This window comes from Lissotriton helveticus, chromosome 1_1 (assembly GCF_964261635.1).
Source record: "Lissotriton helveticus chromosome 1_1, aLisHel1.1, whole genome shotgun sequence".
In the NCBI taxonomy this organism is placed as follows: domain Eukaryota; kingdom Metazoa; phylum Chordata; class Amphibia; order Caudata; family Salamandridae; genus Lissotriton; species Lissotriton helveticus.
The window spans coordinates 100,011,561-100,039,302 of NC_136057.1; the positions used below are offsets into that span (position 1 = coordinate 100,011,561).

Sequence of the window (27,742 nt, forward strand, 5' to 3'; positions counted from 1 at the left end):
ATCCTTAGCAGTCCAGAATTCATCGCCAGGGTGACCACTCCCTACCCCGGGGACATATTTGAGGACTCCACATATACTACTGTACCTCCCACATATCCACAAGTACCACAAAATAAGCGAGCTTAGCAGTCCAGAGCTCTACTGTCAGGTGATCTCTCCCCAGCTCACCTTACATGCCGTGGTTTCTCTCGCTTTTTCTCTCTCTCCCTAGCTCTCTCTTTCTCTCTATCTAAACATTTCTCTTTCTTCACTCTTTCTCTGACTAATCTCCACCTCCCTATACCTTTCCCTATACACCATCTCATTCTTCAAAACATGCAACTGATCCAGCGGAGCTCCCCAACATCCCTCTATAATCATGTCACTTAACTCAGGAACAACTTTTCTTACTCATGGGGCCCAGAACACTGCAAGTCACACATACACACACATCACACTGCTCCCGAATCAGTGAAAAGAAGGCGAGATGCTGGTTAGCAGGGTACCTAGATTCTACACTATAACATTATATACATTTATAAAGTTTTGTTCATCATGCTAATTTGAAAACAGGACACATATACATCAAAGTACTCCGCCAATTCGGTTGATAGACCAAGCTAGTAGAAGTCAGTTGATGGCGATTAAGACCAGCTCAATCAGAGTGATCCTATAATCATTTAACATTTCTTATTCTATGCTGTCATGACATTTATCTAAAATTAAATAACATAATGAGACTCAAGTTTAAGTTTGAATTAAATTTTATCTACTTCATTTAAGAAAGGAACTTTTAAAGTTTATTATGACAAGCAAAGTTTAAGCAATGTATTTAGTACATGTTAAAGAAAAATGAAATTTAGAAAATATATTACCCTCTGTTATATGAAAATAACAGATTCACGCAGGTTCCCAAACTGTCTCTTTATTCTCCTCAATGCCTCCCTTGCACAAATAAAATTCCGCATTCAATCATCTTCTCTGCTCCATCAAAAGTTAAAGTCCAAAAATATTTCAAAGTCTCTTGCACCATATAATTGTCCAAACCGACAGCATGTCGTGGTGCAAAATAAAATCAGTGGTGCAAGCTCCTTTTTTTTCACTCTACCGAACAAGCTCTTTTATACCCTTTTTCTCTAACTAACTAACTTAAAATTGAGACTTTTAGGGTCCACAGTTCATTTTGATTGGTCCATTAGAGGGGTGGTGATGATCACCTCATTCAATCCTCGCTTAAACCAGTTTTCATTTTAGCAAAGTCATCTTAAAACGTTCTCATGGTATTCATCTGTGATTTATGCTTGTCATTCTCCTTTTGTTGCACAATTTGATATTTTTCTCCATCTGTTCCTTTCACCCGGTTTTAGATGCAGGCACCCTTTGGCACACTTCCGTGCCCTAGGCCCAGCTGACCTTGACATCCCTCGCTTCGGGTACAGCCCATTCTATTTATTTCTGCTTTCACAACGCGCATGCATGAATGTCTTTTCTTTCAAACTGATGTCAACGCTTCAAATATCAATCATTTACCACAGACAGGCCGCGTAGGCCTCAATGAGAACTAATGCAGAATTATAGCCCTTCTGTTTACCTCCCACCATTCTAATGTTCCCAGTTAGTTGTTACCTAGCATAAGCGTCACAGATAGCGTCATTTTACTTAGCAAAGTGCATTTTCCCTTGCCACGACATATAAATACACTATTAAAGCATAACTACACATGCTTATTCAATTAAATGTATATTTTTGTAACTCTATATTAGTATGACTCGTTTACAATTATTAATATATTAATTTTGCAAATAGCCATTAGTTTCCCTCATGTAATATAAAATGTCTTGGTGCATTTTGTTGGTTAGTTACATGCTTCACACTGTTATGTTTCGTTATATTTATGAGAGTCTGACTTTACAAGGGGTACACAACATGTTTGTCTCTCCCCTGCTCCACCACAACACAGCTTTATTTTCAGCATGCGTTTTTAACACTTAACTATAAACAATAAAACAATTCCACATAAGTACATTAACACATGTACCCTGATGTCACACAAAAAAACTGCATTAAAAAACCTTCAGTTTCTGTGATAGTTCACACTATAATCACATTTATGCAGCTATGGCAATGGCGTTTTAAAAATTGGTTTAAAAAAACAACAATCTCCTTTATTTGGTCACGGTTAATTAGCAAATCTTGTTTTTTAAGTCGATGTGTTTTGTTGATTTACAATTTTAAAAAGCATCGGTCCTATCTTATTTTTTCATTATATATGACCGTAGCAGTCCAGAACTCCACTGCCCAGAGTCCTCGCCCCAGCCCTGCTCGCATATCTCAGGCCTGCACCTGCAAACATACTACCATAGCACAAGCTTCTTCCCTCATCCTCTCCCACACATCGCCATAGCCCACAAGGTGTGCATCCTTAGCAGTCCAAAGCTCTCCTTCAAGGTGACCGCTCTCCACCCCAAGGCATATCTAAGGCCTGGACCTACAGAGGTTTCTTAACAAGGGCAAGCTTCATCCCCTCATCCGTTCGTACAAACCTTCACAGTCCCACAAAATGACTGTCCTTACCAGGCCACAGCTCTACTGCACGGTGACTTCTCCCCAGTCCAGCAAACATACCTGAAGCCTAAATCTGCAGAAATCTCCTAAGAAGTCCCCTCATCCTTCCCCTCAGATTCTAAACCACACTCAATCTAAGCGTCCATAGCAGTCAAACGTTCTTCTCCAGGATCACCACTCCCCACCCTGCAGACATGTTTCAGGCCTCAAACTCTACGCATCTTACCAGAAACTTCCTTCCTTCATCCTCTCCCACATATCCTCAGAATACCAGTCCAGTGCTTTTCTCCAAGGTGACTTCTTCCCAGCCCACCTCGCATGTCTTTCTCTTTCTCTCTTTCTTTCTCTTTCTCTCTATCCATACCTTATTTCTCTCGCTCTTCACTCTCTCTCTCTCACTTCATTACTAATTCATATTAGTACAAAAATAAATTGCTTATGGTTAACAAGGCTTTCACACTTGATCTTCCATGCGCACATTCGTCTGAGTCGGTTTGCTACAATTAAACTTTGTGTGCTCCGGCACTGGATGTGTTTTTGGATAGCTTGTAGTCAAATATTAAATATATTAGCATTTCTGCTTTTCCGAACAATGTGTTTTTGGTTCCACTAACAGTCGGCATGATCTTTTTATATTTCAATATAATACACAACACTTGGGCCATTCAAGATCTCTTGTATATACTTTAGTATATACTTATATATTAGTGTAGACATATATGTGTATGTACTTTGTGGGCTCTGGAGATCACCCCTAGGACTTGTCTGCTTCCGTTTAAGGACTTTTTTTTCTGTTCAACTGCCTCTATTTAACTGTCTTAATAAAAAAGGACCAGTAGAGGTCAATAAAATACCAAAATTGCTTTCTGCTGAGGGACTTTCTGTTTTTAATATTTCTGGCAACTGCCTCTATTTAACTTTCTTGAAAGAAAATGACAAGCAGAAGTCAGTTAAATACCAGAATCACTTCAGCATACTGTAGATTCCAGTCCATAGAAATTGTCTTCCACAAGCACCCGTAGACAATAAGCTTTTTTTCAAATCTTGTATTTTCAGTGATATGACCACCAAAGGCCCTGATTATATATTATATACAGAGCTTTGGACTATACCATTTCCATTTGAAAGGCACTATTTTTCTCCATGTGTTCCCATACCTGGCGTGTCACGCAGTTTGGTGCTTTCTTTCGCTCCATGTTAAAGAACAGTAGATGTTTCAGCACCCAGGCTAATGTGCTGCATAGCTAAATACATATGAGGTCCCAAAGGCGAGACCGATGCATTGCAAATGCTTGTTAAGTTTACTGTTCATTGGTTGCTGTGCAAATTCAGCAATAGAAAAAGAAGCATTATTCTCACCTATATGTGCTTAATAAAATTTTACATTCTTGACATGACAGGTCAAAAAAATATTTCTCTCAACACTTATATACAGATACATACAAATTAGGCCTGGGCAGTGAACTCCTTGCCGTTCGTGGCCTTTGTGGAGATTCCGCACTCCGCAGACTACTCGGAGGAGTGAAAAACGTTTCCTTGCTCGTGCTCACCAACGTTGAATTGGCGAGCTTGAGCAAGGAAAATCCAGCACTAGACCATCTGCAAGCCAGATTTCTCAAAGCAGGTGCTCGGAGATGGGCACTAGCACTCATTTTGATAAACTTTCCATTCGCGTTGAGGAAGCTGCAGCTCTAGTAGAACTTTTATTCAAGCGGCGGAAAGAAGCAGCACCCTCTTGCAGTGTGCGTGGTGCCGCTCGCACTGATTTTACTGTGCGGGACAAATATGTGGTGCAAAAATATCACTATGTTTTATTACATGAATGATGAGTCTAATATGCTTGTAACTTGTACTTTTATGGCCTATGTAAGCAGAATAAAGTTTTATGTTTGGCTGATATGCCGTAAATGTGCCAACGCAGCTGTACCAATCTTGTGACCCACTGACTTGCTCTTGAAAATAATCCAGTATCACAGCTTCAGCTGAGGCCCCCAATTCCTAGTCATCATTCACTTAGCACCCAGGCCGTCTCATCACTGCATACACATACATGCCACCATTACCACTTAGTACATTCCTGGCGACACACATGTCACTGCAGATCCAGGGTTTGCTACCAGCCACAGCAAGCTCCGAGCACTCACCCAAATGTGGGTGGCGACCTGGGCACTGGTGTCTGAGTGACCCCATAGCAGTCTCGCACAAAGCCTAGCACCAGGCATCTGTCTGACCCTTGCTTCATGGTTATGGAGGACCACGGGTGGATCTTGTGGGGGACACAAGACATTCACCAGGATGCTTCACAACTCCATACACTAGTGCTGTTGCTTCGATATAATGGTTTGGAGGCAAGCCTTGTGCACTCACAGATGGCACAGAGTCCAGAGTAATCATCTATTTTAAACCAACCAATACGCTCAGTGAAGGAAAAGTTCCAAGGGACAAAGGTGTTTCCAAAGCAATTACACTATTAAACGTCAAAAGTTGTCTTTGGAAACATCAACAGTGCAAATTGTACTTGTAACGCTTGCACTACTCTAATAAACACAGTGATGGAGCGAACTACACCCTGGCATGCCTCACATCTGAGGGAATGGTGGTGGGAGGGCTGCAGGGGGGCGTAAGTTCCTCACCACCCTCTTCTGGGACAGACTAAGCAGCAAGATAGAAAACAGACACTCTGAACGCACTGATGAGTTTGAAGTATCTCCCGTCTCATCACCACATGAAACAGGCAGGCAGATTGGTTTATTAGCAAAGTTTTATTGCGTAAAATAAGTCATTCTTGGCAAACAGCTCACTGCAATAGTGTCCTTTTTCTAGCTGTCAATCTCACCCCTCACACTAGAACAGGACACAACTGACCTCACAAAACACATCACAACATGCGATGAAATACTCCTTACAGTGTCTTTATCTGACAATATGCTTTGTTTAGTAATGTATGTGAAAGTTAGTTTTTGGGTATTTAATTCTCATCAGAATAGCGGCCAAACTCCGGCGACTTCTACCATATGGTTTGCTTTGCCCAGGCCTTGACTCATTCTGGTCCGAGGTGGAATCTGAGCTAACACAGACCTTGGGTTGGCAGGTTCCACAGGATCCCTTAAGTCTTCTCCTGGGTGTATTTGATGGTTTGGACAGCTCTAGAGCGGACAAACATCTTCTGGGAACGACGGTCGCTGTGGCTAAACAAGATATTGCAGCAGCCTGGGCCCAGCCCAACCCCCCTACCCTGCGAAAGTGGTGCCAGGGACTGGATTGGTGCGCGGCGCAGGAGGAACCTCTCTTTGAGACACATGTTTGTCCCGCGAGGTTCCATAGAATTTGGGGCAAATGGCTGAACCTACTGTTTTAAATTGCCAGCTTTGGCCCTCCCGTGTAACGGGGTGCTGCTTTCCAGCTTGGGTGGCTTGCATAAATACTCCTACCCTAACAGTGGGGTTTTTTACTGTCTGTTGGAGATGGAATTGGCTTTACTGTGTAAGATGTATGCTGTCTTTTTGTTTGTTTGTTTTTCAAAATGATAATAAAATTGATTATCAAAAAAAAAAACTCTCACCAGAATAAACCATCTCAAAACATTGTGAACTGTGTAACGGTCTCGGCAGTTGAAACTGCAGAATTATATGGGTGGTGATGACACCTTTGTAAGTTGTTAGACTCTGGACAGCCATGAATCCTCTTTTGATCTCTCAGCCTGGATGGGTTGTACAGAATATTTACACAGCCGGTCTGAAGATACTGATGGGGAGTAGATGTACCTGCTTTAGTGATGAATGGAGTTTATATTTTTTGTCCTCAAGTGGTTTTTGATTCCTATTTCTTCTCCTAGTTTCTTTTTCCCATGTGCTCAGATCTTTCAAAATCAGTGAAGCAGCCTCTGTGAAGTTCGTTGCTTGGTGAAGGGACGTTAGTGACGTTGAAGAAGCTACATTCTGTTTGGAGACGCTGCGAACGTTAGAGTTTGTCCTTTAACTCAAAGCTCTTCTGACAGAGGAAAGGGAGGATCTCAGCCCGGAAGGATCGTTAGATGTCATAGGAGGTTTAACTTTAGCTGTAGATTCTTAGATGATGTAAAGATCAGATTTCTTTTTCTAAATGAAGGTTTTTTGGCAGTGCTTTGAGAAGACTTCCATCTTGTATGTGTTACTTGAGGTTTCTGAGCACCACATTTTGTTTACAGCAGTTTCCATATCCTGCACGGCGTCAAGGCCGTCGCCTGTGTGTTCTTTGATGGCGTAGAAGGCTCGCCTTAAGATCAAAGCTCTTGCTACACACAGCGCAGTGATAAAGCCTCTGTCCTGTGTGTACGCTTTGATGACGTACAAGGGTCGCCTTCTGAGAAAACCTCTTGGAACACACAGTGCAGTGATAAGGTCTCTCTCCTGTGTGAGTTCTTTGATGCAGCACAAGGTTTTTCTGATTAGCAAAGCACTTGGAACACACTGGGCAGTGATAAGGCCTCTCTCCTGTGTGTATGTTTTGATGGCGTACAAGGGTCCCCTTCTGAGAAAACCTCTTGGAACACACAGTGCAGTGATAAGGCCTCTCTCCTGTGTGTATGTTTTGATGGCATACAAGGGTCCCCTTCTGAGAAAACCTCTTGGAACACACAGTGCAGTGATAAGGCCTCTCTCCTGTGTGTATGTTTTGATGCCGTACAAGGGGCCCCTTCTGAGAAAACCTCTTGGAACACACAGTGCAGTGATAAGGCCTCTCTCCTGTGTTCTTTGATGGAGTACAAGGGATACCTTATAAGGAAAGCGCTTGGAACATTCAATGCATTGATAAGGCCTCTCTCCGGTGTGTGTTCTTTGATGCAGTACAAGGGTCGCCTTCTGAGAAAAGGCTTTGGAACACACAGTGCAGTGATAAGGCTTCTCTCCTGTGTGTATTCTTTGATGTTGTAGTAGATTTCTCTTCTGAGTAAAACTTTTCTCACAGACATTGCAGTGAAAGGGCCGCTCTCCTTTGTGAGTTTTTTCATGTGTTGCCTTATCAGCAAATCTCATTTCATGCTCAGTGTAGGGATACCGATCTATGTGTGTTTGTGCAATAAAAGATGCATCTTTCCAGTAAATGTCTTCTTACACTCAGCACAGGCATAAGCTCTTAGGCTGGAGCATATTCTTTTCTGCCTTGCAACTAGGGTTTTATTGTTAAAATTCTCCATCCTCTGTATTCCTTGGTGTTTTCTTTCATTTATTTTATAAGCAAAATTCTTCCTTCCTCCAGAAGCTTTATGTTTCTCTTTCCCATTCATACTTTCTGTCGACGGCTGCTGTGCTGTAGAATGAAAAGGACACTGAAAATTATACATGGGAAATATTTCTTGAAAGAAATGCACGGTTATAATATGAGAAAGGTGGACAGTAATATCTAGGAAGGAAGGAAAATGTTACTACCTGTAAACAATCATTTGCTGCTTGTAGTTCTACCGTTCACATGTGGTGATCTCTCATGGGTTTTTGATTTGAGTTTTGATCTTGAGAACGACTCGTAATCCCATACCAGAAAGGCATAATGCATCATAGCGCAGACTCCAACTTAAATTATTGTGTTGTTTTCGCCATCGGAGTACGACTGCTTATATGTGTAAAATAAAAAAAATAAACTGCTTAATCTGAGCAACCTATATACTTTCCAATCATACAGCAAATGGGTGATGCATGTGAGCCTGCAACATGACAAGTTGATAGTATTTGCAAGAGAGTAACATTTTCCATTTGCAGCATGCTGTGGCACATCACACGTTGTGCCATAACTTAAAAGAATCGGTAAGGTCCAGAACCCCGCAGCCAGGCTCATTCTAGGGACACCACGCCACAAACATATGACCCAACACCTACGAGTCCTCCACTGGCTCCCCAGCGAGAAGAGGATCACCTTCAAACTCCTCACCCACGCCTACAAATCCCTCAACATCATCGGACCCACATACCTCAACAACCGAGTATGTTTCCACGTACCCAAGAGGAACTTCTGCTCCACCTTGCCCTGGCAGAGGTCCCTCGCATTTGCAGAAACAGAACCAGTGGGAGAGCCTTCTCCTACATCGCTGCCAAATCCTGGAATGAGCACCCGGTCAACATCAGACGCTCCCCAAGCTTCAATATTTTCAGAAAGGACCTCAAGAACTGCCTTTTCGACTGACTCCGAGCTGCTCCCTCCCCCCTCCCACCCCCTCAGTGCCTTGAGACCCTCGCGGGTGAGTAGCGAGCTCTAAAACCGCTGATTGATTGATTGATTGAAAGGAAAGAATGGCTAATTGAGTTACTAATATGCTTAGAACAATTAAACACTTCTGGGTATCTTTCTTGCATTGATGTCACCAGAGAAATATTTTATGAAAGGACGCACAGAACCACATGTTTCTACTTTACAAATATCTATTAGAGGTATGTTGGGTAGAAAAGCCATGGTTGCATCTTTATCACATGTGGACTCAGCCTGTGTTATTTCTATGTGGTGTCTCCGCTAGGCCTGGGCGGTAAATTCAGTACCGTTTGCGGAATTTGGGTAATTTCGCGTTCCGCGGAGAACACGGAATTGCCAAAACTTCCGCGATCCACGGCTTCGCAGAATTTTTTGCTTGTTTACGCTTTTAAAATGCATGTTCGCAAGATGTTTCCCCCCGAGCACGCGAACAGGAAAAAAGCATTGTGAACGGGCGGAACAAACAATTCCGCGTGTTCGCAGAACTCTGCGTGCTCGCGGAGATTTATTACTATTTCGCTGAGCTTTGCGTAACACGACTACGGAAATTCCGCCCACCCCTAGTCTCCGCACGAGTAGAAAACCATATGCCAAATTGTGCCTGTGCAAACAATTGTCTTATTTTTCATACATTTTCAATTCTGATAATGTAGAGCATGAGTGCATGTTTAACACTGGGGGGCTTATTTACAAGCCCCTTGCGCCTCTAGTGCGCCACTTTTAACATGGCAAAAGGTGACGCACTGGCGGCACAAGGGTTATAAATAAGCCCCTAGGTGCATATTTAACTTTGTCTTTGTAAACTTGCAGGAACTGTTCATCTACTGATGGGTCGTGTAGTTTGCTAACTGTTTGAGGAAGTGACTGCTACTAGGTAGACAACTATCTACAGTAAGGCTTGCAGTGATGTAGTGGCTTAAAAGGTGGACTTGTTACTCTTGATAAGACAACATTAAAATCTTAACTGGATGCCAGGGGTGCTCTGGTGGGATAACCATTCTCAACTCTCCCACGAACATTTTCACAAGAGTTTTTTTAAAAGTATTCAAACGTTAGTGTAGGCTAGGCCAGCTTCTTTATGTATGTATGTATATGTTATTTCTATACTACAAACCTAGCCTGAAGCTAGAGCCAAAGATGAGCATACATTATTTTTAAAGAGGGGAGTCCTCAACTCTTTCCTAAACAGGAGCAATGTCGGGCGGTCCTGATGGATACAGGGATGTTGTTCCAGATCATGAATTCATAGATGGAAAAGGCCTGCTAACTTGTTTTTTTTTTGTTACAGTTCTAAGTCTGCAGTCCGATGGAGTTCTCCAACCTCACATTTGTTGCACTTGAAAATAAGAGCTGAACTTAAGGACAACGAGAATGATGAACGAGTGATAAGAAAGAGGTAATAGCTAGAGAGGAGGACATTTTAAAGGGAAAAGCAAGACTACTGTCCTGGCAGAGTCTTAAACTTTGTAAGATGATACGAATAAGTAAGGAGAGCAGTAAAAATTACATTGACACAAAGACGACATGAACTTCTGACAGAGGAATCAAGCTCAGAAGGTGACTCAGACGACTCTGCAAGCAACTACCTAAAAAAAAAACTACTTGCCACTTTTTTTGCTGAGTACGGGTTACTGAGACAAGGACGGACAATAGAATATCATTAAAAAGGAAAAACGAAAGCAAGAGGCACAAACAGAGGAAGAGAAAGACAGGAAAGAGCAAATGGAAAAGATAACACCCCATAGGAAGAGAAAGGTGATAGAGCAAGGCGAGATATGAATGAATTCTCCATTATTAACTCATCACAACATTAACTGACAATGGATGAACTAAATATCCAGAACCTTGGCTTATATTTCTGCCCCAGGAGGGACTTAGATTACAGTTCATGTAGAATTTACATTTTTCCGTTTCTAAGATATCAACATAAAGTCAGACCCAAGCCAATGAACATGAGAATAGGGGGCCCAATACAGAACACATGACTTGTGTTCAAGAGACGCTGATACTTCATGACATTGGCTGGTCTGGATAATGGAAATATATGTGCAACAAAAGAGCGGGAAGCGTTGCTTGGAAAGAGGGAACAGATAGACCAGGGAAGCCTAACTCACTTCAAAAAGCAAGCTACATATAACTCCTCCTTGCCTCATGATAATCTGGATGTCTTTAGTGACTTGGTCGCCAAAGACTTATTCAAATAAATTGTTCACCAGTCAAGGCACGAAGGGAAGAATCAGATCCAACTTGAGTAACGGACAAAGGGAGGCCATTAACACATTACATAATGACAACATAAGTACCAATGTCATACGATAAGGGGCAAAAATGTGGTTTTAATGATTGTTTGCAATTATGGACAAAAGGCTTTTCAATAATTATTAAATATGGATTGTTGTGAAATGGGAATGGCAACATCATTTGTGTAAAACACTACCCTCTACTGTACCATGCTTTTACCTTCTAACAAATGTATGAAGAAAAAAAAGGGGGGCGTATAGTGCCCTCTAACAATAGCTTACTGGAAAACACAGCAGTAAACTAAAACAAGCATTTGCAATGCAATAGGTCTCGCATTTACTAGAGTTTGAGCTATTGGCATTGTGAATTGCAATGCCTTTTATTTATGTTTTTAAAAATAAAACAAAAAGAAAAGGCATTGTTATTTCCAATGCCAATAGCTCAAACTCTAGTCAATGCGAGACCTATTGCATTGTAAATGCTTGTTTTATACTTTTATTAGTAAAACTGCAGATTTATGCAAATTTAGTGGCCATTTCAATGGAAATGTGCTGTTAGTAAATGACCCCACTATGCTAAAATAAGATATTTGTGAAAGTGTGCTCCAAAATGCATTACCAGTTCTACACTATTTCCGTACTGCCCTCCTGCTAATTGGACATGACACATTTGCTGCATGTGTTCTTTGTGTGATGCTAGGCTTTTTTACAATCCTTAATGACTTCAGTTTTGTGATATTACTGGCAGCACTCCCACTCTGAAAAGCGCTCCAGCACCACAGTACTCACTCAATAATCATTCGTAGTCCAATTTTGACGTAATGGATAGAATTGAGCCTGGCGCACACACGCTGCCTTCCCTTTGACCTCTGTACGTTTCCACTGGGAACCAGTCCTGGGCCGTTCAAAGAGTGGAAAGCCATAGTGGGCTATACTGCGCTTGTTCCACTCAATGCATGTTTCTGCCTTACCCAACACTACATACTCCATAGGGCCTACCTTACTCCTGGAAAGATAACCAATGCTATCATCGCACTGAACGATGTCTGCCCCTGCTGCTTCCTTCCTGATGCTGGCCTGGTGCACATGCTCTGGGACTGTCCCTCCCTTCACCAATACTGGTTAAGCGTGACCTCTTGGTTAGCGGACTGCACGGATAGAGGTGTGCCCTATACTTGCGAAGTCTGCTTACTAGATCTTTTCCGCATAGACAAGAAACATGGCCACCACAAGGTTCATAGACCTGGGATTGCTTCTTGCCAAGCGCTTGATCACCTGTGGGTAGAGATCATCAGCGCCCCCTGCGGTCCCTGCTTGGGAGCTCTCCATGCAGGCCTTGCCTTGTTCAGGGAGGACGAGCAGGGTCTGCGTACCCACCCGCTAGCAGCCAGATGGGATGCCGTCCCGACTGCCTTCCAGGCAGCCTCAGCGCCTGCCAGGGCTTTAAATGGGCCGGTACTGTCCGGTAGTGAGTGCCGGCACTTTTTTATTTTGAGAGGCAGAGTACCGGCACTTCACAAGAGAAATATTATACTTTTAATTGGGGAGTACCGGCACTTCTCAGAAACAAGCAAGTACTCTGCTACAGAGTACCTCCACTTCTAATTTTTCATTTCAAGCACTGGTGCCTGCCGATACATCACCAGAGGCGTCCAGGTCTCCATCCAGTGACTGCAGCAATCCCAGTCCCTGATCTGTCACCTGGTCATTCCCCCCTGAATGCATTCCACCCCCAACAAGGTAACTCGTTGCATTTCTCATTCAATCTTATTCTCTGTACTGGTGCAATTCAGTCCTATCCTCCTGTTGATCAGTGGTGCGCACCCCATGGTCGATGTTCCCTGCGTGGGAATAATCCTCTCATGTTTTTTTCTTTTGTCCTTTCTATTTCATATAATATTTATTGAGTCCTCTGTTTATTGCACTGATGCTTCTTACTGTTACTGCCGTTTATTTCATGCATATCGCATCTGTTTCATATGACTAAAATATGCACTGTTTGTATACAAAACAATGCAAGAAAAAAGATTCAAACAAAAAAAACGGATAGAATGTGCGTGCGCGAGAAAGCATTTCACGCATGCGCACTGTTCCTCATGTACACTGACATGCTGGAGTATTTACTCTCCTCGATTGCTGAAAGTAGGACAAGGCAGGCTGATAAACGCTCTATTCGAGGACTCGACCGAACTTAAAATAGTAAACAATTAATTTCTCGAATATTTGGGGGTATTTGGTTTCCGTACCTCTCTTCCTAGTTCTAGAGGAAGACTAGAAATACAGGCCCTACAACTCCTCTGGCACACTCAGGGAAGGCGAGAACTTAGATCAGAGCTTAGATAAACCAGAAGAGCCCCTGAAGAGGTAGGGACGGCAGTAAGGGGGTTGGCAAACTTAAAGGGAGTCGAGTGGTGGGAGCGAAGTGAGGGCAACGCCGGGCGCGAAACTGAAAGTGCGTGGGAGCGCACGAGACGCCGTCGCCGTGAGCGTGCACGCAAGCTGAGGCGGATCGCCAGAGAAGACATGGAGCCTGATACCGAGACTGACCTGCTGCCGAGGGAGAGGGACACGCGGAAAGAGCCCGGTGAGTGGGGGGCGATGTGTGTGTGCGCGTGTCTGTGTGTGCAGAGTGGGGCTTAGTTGTAGGTGGGGGGGTGTCTCTGTGCGCTCCTGTGTGTGTGTGTGTGAGTGCGCACGAAGGCCGGGGGGGCGTGTATGTCTCTATGTGTGCGTGCGTGTGTGTATGTGCGATCGTGTGTGTGCGTGTGAGTGTCTGCTTAGAAGGAGCTAAAAGGGAGACAGGAGATGGTGAATGCGCGCGCGCAACCTGATCCGATTCAGTCAGGCTGCGAGTGCCATATATGACAATTGCCTAGGATGTGATCTTACTAAATATGTATACAACACACGCAAGGTCTAAGAGCCTACGAGCACGCTTTTTGCAATAGACCAATATCTCCAAATGACTATACATGGATGCTTAGGACTGTGACTTTTGCCTAAATAACAATATTTTCATATTTAAAGTTAGATATTACAGACAAATCCCAGGAACAGCAATGGGCACCTGCTCTCCTAACTATGCAAATGTATTTGTGGTCTGGTGGAAGGAACAGGTGTGTCGTGTAGTTCCCACTAATCCGTAGGACCTGCTCCTTTGTTGGACAACATAAACTTTGGATGAGGTGCCTAGACTGGCTCGGGGCACCTCCGCAGGATGAGTTGGCCTAGAGACCAGCTAGCTCACAGTGCTACCATAAGCCTCCCTAACCTTACCAGGAAGCGAATGGTTTCTGGCAACCTCTGAACGTGACAACCCTAACCCCTCAGGGATCGTGGAAACAGAACAGAACCTTTTGTTCAGTCACTCAAGCTTACTTGCTCTCAGAGAAATATACAGAGAATACAGAGTGGGACGTTTTCAATATATTTATTGAACCAACGTTATTCTTGTATAGAATACATAAGCTGCAATAATCAGTAGACCGAAGCAGCTGACAGTGATTACAAGCACGTAAATAGTAGATATAGTTCTACCATGGTGCTAAAACAGTACATATATGCAGGCATATAAGCAAGGCAGTAATCAAGCGTACTCCTACTATGCACTCCCTACTCTTCGTGCACTTAGTGTGTGTGTGGGTGTGAAGCCAAGAATCCCCACTAAGGGACGATCCCACCCCATTACCTGACAGGAAAGAATGCAGGCCCCGTATTGGTTACAAACTGAACTCCCCCTCACGGAGATGCCAGACCTCTGCATAGTGAAGTCTCAGCCTGCACAGACCCTGGGTGTCAGCTATAGCGCCTCCTCTACTAATCTATTGGGATGCTCATTATTTATAATAGAAAGCATCTTTGTGATATACGTATAGATTAGTCTATGTTCTAGATATGTAGATAGCCCTGTCGCCCTGCGGATGAAGATAGAGATGACATTTGTACATAGTGCGTCAAGAGGCCTTGTACTTAGTGTTCGAGACATCGTGATAATGTTGTGCGAAGCTAGATGTGTAAACAAAGTAGTCTCAGAGAAACAAATCCAACATTGCCATGCATGCAAATTTGTGTAAACGTCACAGCAGAAATGTTCCTGTAAAACATTGGACAATATATGAAATGAGCCACTTCGCTACATGGACCTAACCCGGACACATAGCAGGTGGTCTGGATATCACAAAATGAAAACATGACAAACCATACGCTGATTTGGATCGGGGATATAGATGACCTTTCCCTGCTGTGGGACGGAAGTAGGGAAATGTCTAAAAGATTAATCCAGAGACAGACAAAAACTGATCCCAACCGAAAATTCACTCATTAGATCAGAAATAAATCTATAAATGACCTGGCTATCCATACTGAGCTAGAGAAGCACACATGGTCAAAAGCCTACAAAGAAAGGAAAAAGCCGGGCGTTGTGAATAGCGTACATCCACAGAAACTGATAGAAAGTATCCCCTATGGTGAAATGCTACGGACCCGTCGAAAAAGGGAAAGCCAAGAAGTGTATGAGAAGAAACAAAAAAGTATGCGGCCAGCAGCCAAGCGAGAACCCAGAACATGAATAAACTACTTTCAAATCAGAGACACCAAAGGAGAGACCTGATATTACCGTAAGGTTCATCACTACAAACAATACGAGGTACACAGCAGCAAGACAAATTCTAAACATTGGAAAATATTAAAAGCTGATCAGGTGATTGGACACGATATTACCTCACATCCCTCCATCACGTATCGTAAAGCCCTATCCTTAAAGGACCAACAAGCCCATAGCTATATAGATAGTACAATGAGAGAAAGGGGCCATCTAACCTAAAAGGTTTCAGAAAATGAGGGAAATGTATGGCTTGCAAATCTGATGTCAAAATAAAAGAGGTTATTCTGCAGAACAGGAAGGAAAATACATCAATTCATAACCTATAGCACAGATTTCTGTGTATATATATGTGAAAGAATGTACACACAGAAAACAATATGTGGCCAACTTGATGTTCCCCATTGGCAAGTGATGGAGCACATGAGAGGCATCAAACAGGCGGACTTAAATTCATCAGGGTCTGGAGATTTTGAAAAATGCCATGATAGAATTGTAGACTCGCTTGGTTTCTTTGGCCTTATATCAGAGAAGGTGATCAAGAGAAGAAATTGAAAAGAATCGATTTAACCGCATGCGTGCGGCATGATTTCCCCCCGTACGCTGGATTTTGCGGAAACGCACTTTACATGACGAGCTGGGCTCGTCATGAGCGTGCGAGGAGGCTACCTCATGACGAGCCCAGCTCGTCATGAGCGTCGAAGGGGTTAAGATATAATACAGAGCTGGGTACCGAGGAAGTCAAGGGCCTGAATAAAGATCAGGAATTACACAGGCACATTGGATGCTTACTGATGTCGAATCTACACACTTTCCCACTACTGACACTCTCTGGAACACATGTTAAAAAAAGCCATCATTTCCTTGCAAGATTAAAAATATAGAATTTCTTTACATTTCTTAGTGCACTTCTTAGGGTAAGGGGGGTATACCTCATAATCATACTAGATTGATAATGCTCACCAAGAAGGCACAAGAAGTAGGACTTAAAATCAGTGATGCCACCGCAATCCCCTGGTCCCCGCAAATACAGCGTCGACCGACCAGGAGAAGTCAAAGCCATCATCCACAAGAACACCCACCAACTGACCACTTACTCGAATGACTCAAGGACTACCATGGAACACCTCCCCTTCCAGATCCAGAGCAACCCCAACCCCACCCTCCGTGGTTCCCTAATCTACAGGACCCCAGGCCCCTACCCTTCAATGACGCCATTGTAAACCTCATCGCACCCCAGGCTCTAGCATCCACCGATTACATCCTACTCGGAGACCTCAACTTCCACTTGGACAATCCCAGTGACGAAAAAACACCGACTCCCTACTGGAGAACCTCACCAACATCGGACTCGAGCAGCTAGTCACCACATCGACCCATACAGCCAGACACACGCCAGACCTAGTCTTCTCCGTCAGCGGGAACATCACCTACAGTCACACCACCGAACTACTCTGGACCAATCCGCACTGTGTGCACTTAGCCATTCCCACCGTTCACCACCACCCTCACCCCCCCTCCACCCCATCTGTTGTAGCTGGAAGAAGGCCATCGAAGAACTTTTTGTCATTTTCTCAGCATGACCGCACCACCAGCAGACGCCAACACCGCAGCACACAACCATCATCAATGGATGTCCAACTGAGCCGACACATCAGCACCCCTAAAGAAGACACCAGGCAGGCAAAACTTCAAGAAAGCCAGCTGGCTCACTTCAGTCCTCCAAAAGTCCAGACGTACCAGCAGACAACTCGAGAAGAGATAGAGGCACAACAAAATCCCAGAAACCCAAGCAAACCATTGTCAACACACACCACCTTCTCCTTAAAACCACAAAGAAAACGGCCATCAAAGACAGAATCAACGCCTACGCACACAACAGCACAGAAGTCTTTGCCATTGTCAAGGAGTTCGCCAGGCCCAACAGCGAGACCACAGACTTTCCACCCTCCCTAAGACCTCTGCAACAAACTCAGCACATTCTTCACCCCAAGTTCAGGCATAACTACGACAGCTTTGACACCCAAGACCCTGCTACAATGCCTGCCACCATCGCTCACAACAATGCCTTACCCCAACATATCATGCTCAACTGGACTCCACTCACCACATATGACACACTCAAGACCATAAAGAGCATCCATTCCAGAGCCCCACCGGATCCTTGCCCGTATCACATCTTCCATTGAGCAGAGGCAGCACCATCAACTGCGCCATCAAAACTGTCACCTTCCCTGCCGCCTGAAAACACGCCAAGATCAACCCCCCTGCTGAAGAAGCCGTTTGCCGACCCAACAGACCTAAAGTACCTCAGACCTGTCTCCCTCGTCCTATCCCTTGCCAAGGTCATCAAAAAGGCCCTTAACGCCCAACTCTCCAAGTTCATCGAAGCGAACCAAGTCCTGAACAACTCGCAATCCGGCTTCCAAAGCAATTACAGCACCGAGCTTGGACTCCTCGCAGCCATCGACGACATGCACTCCCTCCTTGACTGGGGTGAAATTGCCCCTCTCATCCTACTAGACCTCTCGGCCACCTTCGACAACATCACCACCGCACCTAGGGCCAGATGTAGATAGCCAAATACCGGTCGGTAACGGCCGAAAATCGGTAATTTCGGCCGTTACCGACCGGTATTTAGACATTGAGATGTAGCTCGCCCAAATTTTACAGAATCGGAAAAAATTCCGATTCGGTAGATTACCGGCTCGGTAAATAATCCAAAAATATACCGAGTCGGTAAATGTTCTGAATCGGTAAAATCACCGAATCGGAAAATATACTGAGTCGGTAAATGTTCCGGAAATTAAGAAATGGAAAAAACAACACCATCGAGATGTAGGTGAGCCATAATTTACCGATTTTCACCAAAATTCGGTATTTATGAATCGGTATTTAACATGGATTGTAAGCAGGTGGTAATCAGGTGCAGCCTATAAAAAAGGGCCCCAAAATGCAACACTGGAACCAGAATGGCGGCTTTCTACGTCATAGCAAGACGGCTAAGGCTACAGGCAGCAGGTGAGAGGGAATGGAGAAGGGAGGAGCAGGTCTTCAGGCAGAGGATTACACTCTTCCAATTGACAGAGCCAGAGATACTACAAAGATACAGACTGCACCCCGAAACCATCATGGACCTGATCAGGGACCTGCACCCACTCCTGGACCACCCAAGACCAAGGGCCCACGCCATCCCACCCCATGTGCAGGTGCTCTGTAGCATACACCTCCTTGCATCTGGGAGCTACCAGAGTGTAGTTGCTGTGGTAGGTGGGGTGTCCCAGAGCTGCTGTCGCGTTTATTCAGAAAGTTCCTGGATGCCATGATGCAAAGAATGGAGCATTACATCCACTTCCCAGACACTGATGCGGACTTGCTCAGAACCAAGACTGACTTTGACCTCATGGCAAATTTCCCACACGTGATTGGCTGCTTTGATGGGACCCACATCCCCATTTGCCCCCCAGCTGCCACTGAGCACATATACAGGAACAGGAAGTCCTCACACACAATCAATGTACAAGCAATCTGTGATGCCAAATACATTATCACCGATATAGTGGCCAGATACCCAGGAAGCACCCACGATTCATACATATTCCATAATAGTGGGATCTATACCCGCCTGACAGCGGGTGAATTCGGGGAAGGATACCTGCTAGGTAAATAAATGGGTGACACTCCCTTGATAGATGAAGCAGACGTATGTCAATGTGTGCCTCTGAGTAATGTATCTTTTTTCTTTCACATTAGGGGATAGTGCATATGCACTCCGTTCCTTCGTCCTGACACCCTACCTCAACCCCACAACCCCCTGCCAGAGACGTTACAATGTGGCACATAAATCCACCCGCAACATCATTGAGCGCACCTTTGGGCTCCTGAAGAGCCGGTTCCGCTGCCTCCACAAAAGTGGGGGGGCACGGCAGTACTCACCTGTAACATGCTGTAAGATAATTGCTACCTGTGCAATGCTGCACAACCTCGCAACTAAGAGGGGCACAGAGGTGGAATTGGAGGACTATGAAGACCATGACGATGAGCAGGCACTACCAGCAGCCAACACAGTAGGAGTACCAACACCCACAGACGGGAGACAGAGACGGGCAGAAATCACACACAACTACTTCTGAGTAAGTATTGAGACAAAGCACGTGTTGTACTTCAATGCACGTAGTTTATTTTGCACTACGTTGAAATGACATAAGCCACAAAACACACATACTAGTGTGCCTAGCACTACTGTGTGGACGGGGGTTACCTCACCCTCACATGTCCATCTGCATATGGCAGACTCACTGCTTGCGCCCATGAACAGCCACGCGTGATGCCTGAGGTTGGATAAGTTCCGAGTCTGCTGTGCCAGCACCGGCACTCTGGCGTCTGCTGCTCCTCCTTACTTCAGGGACAGGGGTGCTGCTCCTGCTACTAGGGGTATCTGTGTCCCCAACAATTTCTGCTCCTGTGGTGACTGACTGGTTTGTCAGCAGCACTTCAAGTGCTGTAGTGACTCTCCCCATCCCCGGGAGAGATCAGTACAGCAGTGCACCAGCCCCTCCTGCATCGCAACTGAACGGCGACACATCCGTGAAGTCGCAGTTGCAAGTTGGCGCATTCCCCTTGTCTGCTGGTGCGTACGATGGCTCTCCCTGTGCCTTTGTGCACGGTCCTCTCGCAGTTCCTCACACAGTGTCATCACACACTGAGACATGTCCCTGACTCCATCTGCCATGTCCCTCATGCTGTCTGCCATTGATGCTATTCCCTTGTTCATGTCAGTGAAATTTGTGTTCAAAAGGCGCATTTGTCTGTGCACTGCACTTATTCCTTTTGCCTGCAGGCGCTGCACCTTGACCATTGTGGTCTCAAGGCCTTGGAAGACATCTGCATCACGGCCACTGACGTTTGACTCCTGGACCCTACGACGTCTTGTTCCACCGGATCGCCTGACAGGAGTGGATGAATGACATGGTGCACTTCCTGCCATTGGCTGTCTTGACTCCTCACACTCCCTTTCCTCATCGGAGGATGTTTGTAGGATCCTTTGCGGGGACCCTCATGCCTCACGGGCCTGCAGATGTCTGAGACCTCTGTGTCTGCTGGTGTGTGTGGTTGTTGTGACTCATCTTGTGGTGAGTCAAGGAGCACTGGAGATGCTTCAAGGTGCATGGTGTCGTCTGCCTCTGGTGTGTCAGCTGCTTGTGTGCAGGGTGCTGTAGGTCTTGCAGTGCTGGGCCCTGCAACCCTGCCTTCTGGCTCACTCCTATCCCTTTGGGGATGTGTCTTCTCCCTCACCTGCAGTGACTTGCGTGATGTCTCCCCTGTGGACAGATATGGACAGTGTCTTAGTGGTGCTTTCACCGTGTAAATCACTATTAAATAACATTATTTTTTCACTATTTCCTGCTCCTCCCATGTCCCTGATTGAATTGTGTGGCATGCCTGTCAACATTTCATGTAGACTGCTCATATGGCTATTCTTATGACTACCACTCCCATAATGCATTGCAGGTGAATACTGAAGTCAGTACTGGATTTCCTCAACTCATAGACATATTGGGGGAGGGACACAGGCAGGGGGTGTGGGATGATGGACATGTCCCTTACCTTTCTTAGCTGCAGCTCGGGCTGAGCTGTCTGCATCACCAATCCCCACAACGCACTCTGGCTCCAGTGTGGACTCCACAAGCTCTTCCAGGTCCGTGAGAGCAGGTGCCCTGTTCTTCCCTCCTCCTGTAGCATTGGCCTCCTTGCTTCTTGCAGCCATTTTTTTCTTGGTAACGATCCTTAGATCGTACCATCGCTTCTTGAGATCGTCCACTTCCCTGGTGGTCACTCCTATAGCGTGTACTTTGGTCTGGATCCCCAGCCAGGTGTTCCTCTTGACAGCCTCTGGTACCTGCAGGGACTGCTTCCCAAAGATTTTTGGGTAGTGCTTGACGACCTCCTCCACCAGCACCTGAAGTTCACCAGTGCTGAACTTCATCTTCCTCTTCCTCTCTGCACCTTCCCTCTGAGAGTCTTGGGGATCCATTTGTATGTCCTGCAGGGCTCTGCTTCACACCAGCCTGTCTCTGTGTAACTGCTCTCCTGTGTGATCAGGTACACTGCACCTGCATGGGTGTGGCCACTTCCTGGTTGTGGGGTGGGGTGGATGCACAGGATTGGTCTATTGCTCTGTTGGTTGGCTGAGGGGCGGGGTGGAGGCACGTGATTGGTTGTAACATCAACTGCCTGATATTTTGTATCCCCCGACTCGGTATTTACCGAATCGGTATTTACCGCTTCGGTAAATACCGATTCGGTAGATTCAATGCATTCCTATGGGCCTCCGGGCCCATAGAATTGCATGTGAATTACCAATTCGGTATTTGCCGTATCGGTAAATACCGATTCGGTAAATACCGAGTCGGGGTTTCCGAATTTTACCAAATCGGTATTTTTTACCGATTTTTGACCTACATCTCATTTCCCTTTTCTAAAATACAGATTCTGTGAAAAATCGGTATTTTAGAGTCGGTAAAAGTGAGTTACCTACATCTGGCCCCTAGTCACAAGATTCCAGGACACTGGTATCCACGACAAATGCAGCCACAAGCTACAATGCACAGAAACCAGTAGGGACTCAAAAAGGCAATAACTTATTCACCAGACGTGACACTGACTGAGTTCAAGGCCGGGGTCTACGCGACCCACTGCGCACCAGATACCTGCCATTGAAAGGGGACACAGCACACAGCTTCTTGAAGAAGCAGAGACGGTGACAGGCGGACTCCCAGGGACCAAAAGTCTTGGCTGCAGGGGTCCGCAGTGTGCACCCACAATGATTCGGGCACTCTCGGACAGGCGGGCTCTTAGCGGCAGCATCACGTGGCTGCGGACGCCCGGGCTGGTGGTGGCAATGACTCTCGTCTTGCAGCTCCGTGGCGGGCTCACAGCGGCAGCAGCTCTCTCTTAGCTGCGGCGGCCCACGAGACGATAGCGACAATCCTCGACAATGGTGAGCAAGATGCAGGCACACAGCGGAGGCAGCTCTCCCTTAGCTGCAACGGCCCACAGGACAAATTACGATGAGGCAACGTTGGCAAAGGTGCGGGCTCTCAGCAGCAGCAGCTCTCTCTTAGCTGCGGCGGCCCACAGGACAGATCCCAATGATGCAAAGCTGGCAAAAGTGCGGGCACTCAGCGGCAGCGGCTCTCTCTTAGCTGCAGTGGCCCACAGGATGAATCACGGTGATGCAAAGTTGGCAAAGGTGAGGGCACTCAGCGCCAGCAGCTCTGTCTTAGCTGCGATGGCCCACAGGACGGATCACAATGATGCAAAGTTGGCAACAGTGCGGGCACTCAGCGGCAGCAGCACTCTCTTAGCTGCGGCGGCACACAGGACAGATCACAATGATGCAAAGTTGGCAAAGGTGCGGTCACTCAGCAGCAGCAGCTCTCTCTTAGCTGCGGCGGCCCACAGGACGAATCACGGTGATACAAAGTTGGCAAAGGTGCGGGCACTCAGCGGCAGCAGCTCTCTCTTAGCTACGGCGGCCCACAGGATGAAGGATGGTCTCGACCAGGCCGACACAACAGTGGGCACTCAGCGGGTACAGCCCTCTTTTAGCTGCAGCGGCCCACACAGATTCAGCGAAGGTTCCAAAGGTTCATATTCAGGCAGACTCTCAGCGGCGACAGCTCTCTCTTAGCTGCAGCGGCCCACACAGATTTAGCAAAGGTGCCGGAGGTTCAAATTCAGGCGGGCTCTCAGCGGCGGCATCTCTCTCTTAGCTGCGGCGACCCACACGGATTCAGCGAAGGTTCCGGAGGTTCAAATTTAGGCGGGCTCTCAGCGGCGGCAACTCTCTCTTAGCTGCAGCAGCCCACACAGATTCAGCAAAGGTTCCCAGTCCGCGTTCCTCACAGTAGAACTAGAGACTCCGGATTGCTCGACGGGGGTGTGAGAGGGAAGGGCGAAAGAAGTAGCGAGGAGGCCGAATTCGTGGATCAATGGTGCCAGGCTTTTATTTACCATGAACAGTTTCTTTTCTGCTTTCTTCTGGATATCCTGAAGATTGGTGCAATGACAACTCCTAGGGTTCTTCCTTTCAAGGTCCTTGGGATGTTTTCAGGAACGCTTCTCTCTTAACTAATGGCTTTGATGTGGTCACGCACCCCGGCAGCCTCAGGAAAAGAAAACAAAGAGAAGTGGCGGTAAATCAACTGGTCTCAGCCTCCAGAGAACCCTTCACCAAGATAGGATACACCCTTCGTGGGTTTCTTTGGGTTGGTTATAACGTGCTTGGCCCAACCTCTCTATCATTTCATCCACCCGTGGTAATGGGTAGGAGTCAAACTGCGATATCTTGTTAACTTCCCTGAAATCAATGCAAAAGCGGATGGAACCATCCGGCTTTGGCACTAGTACGATGGGAGAGTTCCACTCGCTGCTTGATGGCTCTATTACTCCAATTTGGAGGATCTGCTGTACTTCCTTTTTGACTGCCTGTCTACGAGATTTGGGTAATCGATAGGGGCGTAATTTTACCTTCTTCTCGGGTATGGTGTTAATGGAATGTTCAATTAAGGTGGTGTGTCCTGGAACTGTAGTGAACACCCCCTGCAGTGCCTCTAATTTTTCATGGAGATCATTTATTTGGGATTCAGTGAGTTCAGGATCCAGGCTTTCAGAATAGGAAGGGGGAGTGTTCCTCACTAGGCTCACTGTGTGGGGTATGTCTCCCTCCCATTTCTTTAACAAGTTTATATGGAAAACCTGAGTACTGGTATTTTGATAGGGGTCCATTTCAAGGCGATAGGTCACAGGAGTAACCACCTCCATTACTCGATAAGGACCCTGCCACTGCCCTAAGTGATCTGAAGACGGCATCATAAGTAAGGCATATTCACCAACTTTCAGGGATCTTTCTCTGGCCCCCTTATCATAGTGATGTTTCTGGGTTTCTTGGGCCTGATCCATATGGGTTTTACATGTGGAAAGGATTTCCTGAAAGTGGGTTTTTAGGTTTAGGATATATTCATGAAGTGGTTTAGTCCCCTCTGGAATCTCTTCCCATTCTTCTGGGGCCATATCTAGTAAGGTACGGGGAGGACGGACATACAACAACTCAAATGGGGAGTACCCTGTGCTTTTCTGTGGCTTGCACCTGATTGCAAAGAGGGCCAGGGGTAGCATCTCTTCCCACTTTCGGGTCTCTAATTCCAATCGTTTTTTTAATGTTGTTTTGAGGGTGGCATTATACCTCTCTACCAACCTGTCTGTTTGAGGGTGATAGGCAGCTGTGCGTATTTGTTTAATGTTCAGATGCTTACAGACCTGTTTCATTAAATTGGAGGTAAAAGGGGTTCCCTGGTCTGTTATGATTTCCTTTGGAAAGCCTACTCTGGAGAAGATGTTGACCATAGCCTTGGCGATGTGTACGGTATTGGGATGGCGTAGAGCGATGGCCTCAGGAAAACATGTGGCATAATCTACTAATACCAGTACATATCTACAACCACTTTTGGAAGGAAGGAGGGGCCCTATGATATCCATACCCACGCGAGAGAAGGGTTTGCTGATTATGGGTAAAGGTCGTAGGGGTACTCTTGAGGACTCATGCCTACTGTTTTTCTGGCAAATGGGGCATTCCTTACAATATCTTCGGACATGTTGGTAGACACCAGGCCACACAAAATGTATCCAGGATTGTTTTTTCTGTCTAGAAAAAAGGCTCTACAGCGGATCAACCGACAAGCACCTCAAATTTCCAAAGTTCCTTAAAATATTCAGTCTTATTGTGCTGTCAACCTCCAGGACCTGCTGCGATTCGGTCCCACTGGAATTCCAGATAGAAAATTTGAAAGAAAATAGAGGCAGCACCAATCTTGAAGTAAATCAACAAGGCCAAAGTTTTTTTATCAAAAATATATTTTTCTTTTTATTTTCGTATTTTCAAAGTAACACAAATAACATTGGAAGCTCTAGGGTAAATACAGCTACTACGTTGCCCTTCCTTTTTTGCTATCCACTTATTGCTACTCTGAGTTTAATCTAATCCATGGTTGTATTATATTTTGTTCAAACAACGTAGTAGCTGTATTTACCCTAGAGCTTCCAATGTTATTTTTGTCTCTTACATTGGGGTAATATGCCCTCATGCTAGTAGGATTGTCAATATGTCCCTTTAGGTATAGTGTCATTCTCTTTTTCTTTTGAAGCTGTATCTATATGTTTTTATATATTTGTATGTATTGTAATGTAAATTTGTATTGTTAGTATGTGTTATTAATATATATGTATATTTCACGTTGTTTTCAGCCCTGATGAAGCTCCCATGGTTGGGGAGCGAAACGCGTTGGCTGTCCTGTGCACTTTGAAAATACGAAAATAAAAAGAAAAAATATATTTTTTGGCCTTGTTGATTTACTTCAAGATTGGTGCTGCCTCCATTTTCCTGTTTTTTCTGTCTCTTCCTCGCCAAAATGGCTTCCTAGGAGATGGCTGTGGGCCAAAAATAATACTTTTTCCCTATAAGATAGGGGAACTAGTAGTTGTAGGGGTTGGTTATTTCCTCCTTTCCTATATAACAGTCCCTTTTTAGGTCTCGCCTGGAGATGCAGCGCGAAAGAGCGCTTTCGCCAGCGAGATCTTTTGTTACTGACTTGCTTCACAAGTGGTACAGACCTGTGCACGAGCCGATTGGGGTTTGTGGACGCGCTTCTGAGACGCGCTTGCGCAGAGGTGCTTACATATACATGCACACACAGCCCCTGCTTTCGCTTTCCCTTGGTGCGCGTTAATTTAGGCTCGCGTGCAGTAACGTACAGCGCGTGCGCACACACACACACAGCCCCCTCTCACCCTGCTTTCGCTTCACGTTACTTAGGCCACACGCACACACACACAAACACGCGCGCGCACACACACACACGTGCGCACACACACAGACACACACGCGGGCGCAAACACACACACACCCCCCACCCCCCCCCCCCACACACACACACCCCCCCACACACACACCGCCACCCCACCCCCTACAACTAAGCCCCACTCACCGCATCAGCAGCCTCAGCCACCACTCCTCACTTCTGCAGCCACCGCGGGGCTCTCCCTGAGGCATGGGAGCCCCGCGTCACCACTACTCCTCTGGGCCAGCCACTCCGTGGGCGCGTGCTTCCCGCAGAAAACGGAAGTCCCGCTCCACGACAGGCGTGACGCTCCCGAACTTCCAGTATCGGGATGTGCACGCTCACGGCTTGTTTTTAATGCGACAGAGTGTTTTCCTTGTCTATTGAGCACTACGTCATGTTGTTCAGAAGCGTGTACACTTTTCATTTAAACAAGATCACAGTCGGGCAGATCATTTGAACAATTAGGATGTGAAAGCATGACACGCAGTAGCAGTTTATCGTAAAAGTAAGTTGGAAAGTCACCAAAAGGATAGAAATGGAGTCATGTTTGTTCGTTTTTCATTATTAACGCGTGACTCATGTCACTTTATTTAGAATACCGTGGCACACAGTGCTTTAGATTGACTGGCAATGCGCTTGTATCGACTGCTGTTTGCATAAGTGTTTTTCAGCTTTCGTGCACAGAAAGTCCGCTAGCTATAGGGCTGGTACTGAATGATACCTTTTTTTGCTTTGCAGGGAAACTTATAATACCAATATTGTTGGTTCATGCGATTACCGGGTAGGTTTTAATTTGTTTAAGGTGTTCAGCTTAAAGCGGCATGCTTTCAGCACATGGGTGTTTAAATGTGAAGCGGTGGCACATGGAAAAATGTTGCATGGAAATAAAGACCTCCATGTTTTGTGGGATACGTGGAGCACTCACTTGGGAATATGTTTATGATGGAGGCAACACCAACACACAACACATTTTTATGGTGTACGCAAGTGCTCTTGAGCAACAGCATGAACTAATGGAGTCAACTTGACGATGATGAAATATCTTGGGAAGTTCTTGAACTTTTTGTTGTTATAGTATGGTTAAATACATGGATTATTTGTTATTTGTAGAGTTTCCCTTGACGAAGGGATTCCCAAAATGCATTGCGAACATGGCATTGGAAACTTCATGTTGAATTCACGAATATTAGAAAGTCAAGAGAAAATTATCACATTTACATTTCATGGTACACGAGAAA

The 27,742-nt window shown here is 45.6% G+C and overlaps 1 pseudogene across 1 annotated transcript in view; it reads right to left on the reverse strand.

Annotated features, from left to right (window-relative positions):
• Positions 1–762: 762 nt before the first annotated feature.
• Positions 763–27,742, reverse strand: part of LOC144758217 (uncharacterized) — a 50,998-nt pseudogene continuing 24,018 nt past the window's right edge. Inside the window, exon 3 of the transcript XR_013595597.1 lies at positions 763–7,833. The product of XR_013595597.1 is annotated as an uncharacterized LOC144758217 (transcript). The remainder of the gene's footprint in view (positions 7,834–27,742) is intronic.